Genomic DNA, 5,384 nt, shown 5'->3' on the forward strand with positions numbered 1-5,384 from the left:
GTTCTTGTTTCTATGACCATAATTACAATAACAACCACTCCACAATTTTAGCAGTATTAGTTAATTGCATTTATTGTTGCTATTTAGCCAAGTGTGGCACAAAATACTTTCTATGCATTATTCTATTTAACTGTTTTAATGACTTCATAAAATCGGTTCTATTATTAGCTCTATTTTTAATGAGATAATTGGAGCTTAAAGAGGTTAATTAACTTCCCCAAGGTCACCTAGCTGCAATTGGCAAAGTAAAGATTCAGACATAGTTGACAGCAAATCTCAAACTGAGAACCATTGCACTGTACTTCCGCTCTATCTCTACCAATATCTCATTTCAAAGAAAGAGTACTTTGACAACTTGTTGCAAGTATGTAGGATGCTCATTAAATTCACTAGATAATGTAGAAAGTTGTGCTTTTGTTGAATAAACTGAAAGACAGCAATTTTTTTCTCCTTGTACCCACTAGGATGGGATCTGTAAAAAATAATAGGATGATGTTGGAAATTAGTAGTGCATAATAGTTGACATACACAATTTTCTGTAAATTTGGCACACACTTCAACATGGTATTAACATAGTTACTTTTCTAATGTCTTTGCTACACTTTTTTCATAAAAGGATCAAATGTTTTTCTATCTGAATAATGAAATGCATTATTCAGTTTATTAGCAAAATACAGGATTTTCTGAAGCTACCATTTTGTACTGAATTGCAGTTATTCAGTATAAACATATTTTGCTGTGAGAAATGTATAAATGTAGCTAAGTAAAGTTTATGATTATGCTGACTATAAATACAATTGAATACTTTCAGTATTTTGAGCAGGTCATGATTATACACCACACACAAGCTTTATGTGGCAGGCGCATTGAAGTCAACCTATGCAGGCAATAGAATTACAAAGAGGAACCAGAGACTCTTCCTATAGTTGGGAGCCTTTCAGTCTAATTGGACAGATACTTGTGAACAATCAGTCAGGACAAGACAGATGCTATAACTTGTAACATAAGCACAGGGAACAGCACATTGTTTCTATCCAAACAGGAGATGCCTCACAGGAGATGAAATTTGTATTCTCCTTGAAGAAGCATTGAAAAGAGGGAGAAGCGCATTACTGATAAACAAGCAAGTCAAGTAAGGACCTAAAGGTCTATGAGCGTATAGTAGTCAAAAGAAAATAGGAAACCTAGGACGGTATATTGAGTGATATTCATGATATCTCTTTCCAGTGCAACCTCCCTTAGCTGTATAACCCCATATGACACTGGCACAACTTTTGTTCTGTATAGTGAGGGACTGAGACTGATTCATAATTCCTAACCTGAATCCCCAATATAATAACAGAGTTCTTCATAAATTAAAAATCCATGTGATTTTCTTTCTTTTTTTTTTTTTTTTTTTTTGCTGTTGGTAACAGCCACATTTTTTTTTGAATTTCAACTTTTATTTATTTATTTTAAAATATAAATTTATTTATTTTAATCAGAGGCTAATTACTTTACAATATTATATTGGTTTTGCCATACATCAACATAAATCCACCACAGGTATACACATGTTCCCCATCCTGAATCCCCCTCCCTCGTCCCTCCCAGTACCATCCCTCTGGGTCATCTCTATTTTCCAGTGTTCAAAATAACAGTATACATTTCAGCTTGTTCACTCATTTTAAATCCTTCAAAATCTCTAGGATCTACAGTTAAGATAATAAAAGTATTGTTACTGGTGAAAACATTGCAAACCATTAGCCCAGATGGTTACTAGAGGCCCTGGTAGTTCTGAAGACTTATTCTAACAGCTCATTGAATACTTGCAATAATTGATTTTTCTCCATAAAATGGATACTGCACCAAACAATATTCATTCTGTCCCCAGCCCTCAGAATGCAGCCTGCCTGGCAGCTGCACATGGCCTGTTAGCACTGCAGTTTACATAAAACATGATGGAATCTATTTTCTCTGGTTTGTTAAAATACAAAACGCAGAATTTAAAATCAAAGTAATTTCTTCAAAGGAAGTTAAATAGTATAATTAAAGAAAGAATTAGGAACATGAATTTCCTGAAGAAGCCTAGTTTATTGATACCTAATTAGGAGTCAGATTTTCATTTAATTATAAGATTCTTGGAAGAAAATAAAATTAGCCTTCTGGCATGTCACTTTTTTAAAGGGATAGGATCATATAATTGCTCTCACCCTGGAGAAGGAAATGGCAACCCACTCCAGTATTCTTACCTGGAGAATCCCATGGACGGAGGAGCCTGGTGGGCCACAGTCTACGGGGTCGCAAAGAGCTGGACACGACTGAGTGAATAGTCCAGTACTTCACAAAGATTTTCTCAAGAACATTTTGAAAACAATCTCTTTGCTCTTTCAAACTTTGGAGGTCAAAAACAAGATCATGTAAAAATAATGTCATCAACTGACATAGCCATATTATTTAGAAGGAAGTGATTTTTACCACTAAAACTTTGTTCTTGTAAAAAATCAAATATTGTAACTGTAGTACACCAACAGATTGATGAGATTTTAGTTTTAGACATTGCACTTAAATACATATTTTATATAATATAATGTAAATTTTAGCTTTTAGACTTTGCATACATAAATAAATATGTATTTCTGCCTTATCAAAAAGACCCAGTTACTAACAGAAAGCTACTGCATCACATAAATCAGAAATACACCAAGAACTTGGTTGTGTTGAAAGCCAAGTTTGAAACTAATGATGGTAAAAATTGTAAACAGTAGGGAAACAATGAAGGTTTTATGTTGTTCTCTTTGGATGCACAGTAATAAAGTTATTGACTAGAAATTGTTTTAAAAAAAACTTGAGAAAGTTTGGAATCCCAAAATTTTAACTTTTTTTACCATTTCATATTTAGGATCTGGAGGAAAATGACAAATCCTGTGCTCCAGAAATGAATCCCACTTTTCTGACAAATAAACACTAGTTTTCTTTCTTGCAGAAGCTGATTTGCCAAATATAAAAACTCAAGTCACAAATAATTTTCATTTTCTTAACATTTAGTAATTTATTTCATTATATTTTGAAAGGAAAATTAATGTATTAAATATTTTATACACTAGGATATTCTTGTAATATGAATGTGTAAGTGAGTCTAATGGAAATTAAAACACATTTTAAACTTTTAAACTTTTCAAACTGCTTATCTCATTCAGTCTGTTGCTTCTTCAGTTGAATATTAATATCAGTTGCTTCCTTGAATTTCAGTTCAACTTAAATTGCACTGACTGACTTGACAGAAGTTCAATAAAAGAGCTCTATAGGATTCTAAAGTTTAATATGCACATTATGTTCATTAAAGAAGTGACATTTCTCCATTTACATGTTTTGTAATAGGTATTAACAAATATTTATAGCTCCAAACTATTGTTAGAGCAGCCTTTGTCTTCTACCTCTTAAAACGTACCACAAAAGGGTACTTACACAAGCTATGCTATTCACACTGTTTCACTGGCCTATTATTTACTATAAATAATGAAATGACTGTGAGGGTCTGGAGTGAGCTGTGACTAAAGGCAGTCCGTTTCTTGGTGGGTAATACTTCCACAGGATTCAAAATAGCCCAGATTTTCAGCAGCTTTCGTTAGGAGCAGATACAAATAAACAATGTCTGCATTTACTACATCAGTTTTAAAAACTAATATTGAGATTTCAGGAAGTATGGGAAGACTGACTTTGCAGGGGAGGCTCCAAAGGAGGATATGTTAATAAGTCATTAAAATATCTTTACAAAATGTCAAGAATGGTACATTCACTTCATAAACAATCTTACTGGTAATCTGGAAATTACCTGAGGGCTTTCAAGTGCCTGCTGAATTAATTTATCCTAACTTGTGAATATAAATTACAGTCTTTCCTAGTTTTTTTTTTTAATTTATGTATTTTTAACTGGAGGATAATTACAATATTGTACTGGTTTCTGCCATGTATCATCATGAATCAGCCGTACGTATACATGCATCCTCTCCATCTTGAATCTCTACCCCTCTAGGTTGTCACAGAGCACCAAGTAGAGCTCCATGCATCATACATCAAATTCCCACTGGCTATCTGTTCTGCGTATGGTAATGTATATCTTTCCGTGCTACTCTCTCAATCCATCCCACCCACTCCTTCCCCTGATGTGTCCACAAGTCTGTTCTATATGTCTGCATTTCCACACATAGGTGAATCACTACCATTTTTCTAGATTCCATATAGGTGTTAATAATTTGATAGCTATTGCATTGAATCTGTAGATTACTTTGGGTAGTGTAGTCATTTTGACAATATTAATTCATCCAATCCAAGAAGATGGTATGTTGGTATGGTATGTCTTTCCATCTGTTTGTGTTGTTTTTTACTTCTTTCATCAGTGTCATATTTTTCTGCATACAAGTCTTTTGTTTCTTTAGGTAGGTTTATTCCTAGGTATTTTATTCTTCTGTTTCAATTGTTAGTGGGATCGATTCCTTAATTTTTCTTTATGATTTTTCATTGTTAGTGTATAGTAGTACAAAGAATTTCTGTATATTGATTTTGTATCCTTTGACTTTACTAAATTCACTGATTGACTCTGGTAATTTTCTGATAGTATCTTTAGTATTTTCTATGTATAGTATCATGTCATCTGCAAACAATGAGAACTTTACTTCTTTTCTAATCTCAAATCCTTTTTTTTTTCTTCTTTGAATGACATGATTAGGACTTTCAAAACTATGTTGAATAATAGTGGCAAGAGTGGGCACCCTTGTCTTTTTCCTGATCTTAGAGGAAATGCTTTCAGTTTTTCACCATTGAGAATAATGTTTGGTCTCAGTTCGGTTTATCATATATGGCCTTTATTATATTGAGGTAGGTTCCTTATATGCTGATTTTCTGGAGAATTTTAACATAAATGAGTGCTGAATTTTGTCAAATGCTTTTTCTACATCTGTTGAGATTATCATATGATTTTTATCTTTTAATTTGATACTATTGGTGTATCATATTGATTGGCTTACATATATTGAGGAATTCTTTCATCCCTTGGGTAAACCCAACTTGAATATGGTGTTCAGTTCAGTTCAGTCACTCAGTCATTTCCAACTCTTTGCGACCCCATGAATTGCAGCACGCCAGGCCTCCCTGTCCATCACCAACTCCCAGAGTTCACTCAAACTCACGTCCATCCAGTCGGTGATACCATCCAACCATCTCATCCTCTGTTGTCCCCTTCTCCTCCTGCCCCCAATCCCTCCCAGCATCAGAGTCTTTTCCAATGAGTCAACTCTTTGCATGAGGTGGCCAAAGTACTGGAGTTTCAGCTTCAGCATCATTCCTTCCAAAGAACACCCAGGATTGATCTCCTTCAGAATGGACTGGTTGGATCTCCTTGCAGT

This window comes from Bubalus bubalis, chromosome 10 (assembly GCF_019923935.1).
Source record: "Bubalus bubalis isolate 160015118507 breed Murrah chromosome 10, NDDB_SH_1, whole genome shotgun sequence".
Lineage (NCBI taxonomy): Eukaryota > Metazoa > Chordata > Mammalia > Artiodactyla > Bovidae > Bubalus > Bubalus bubalis.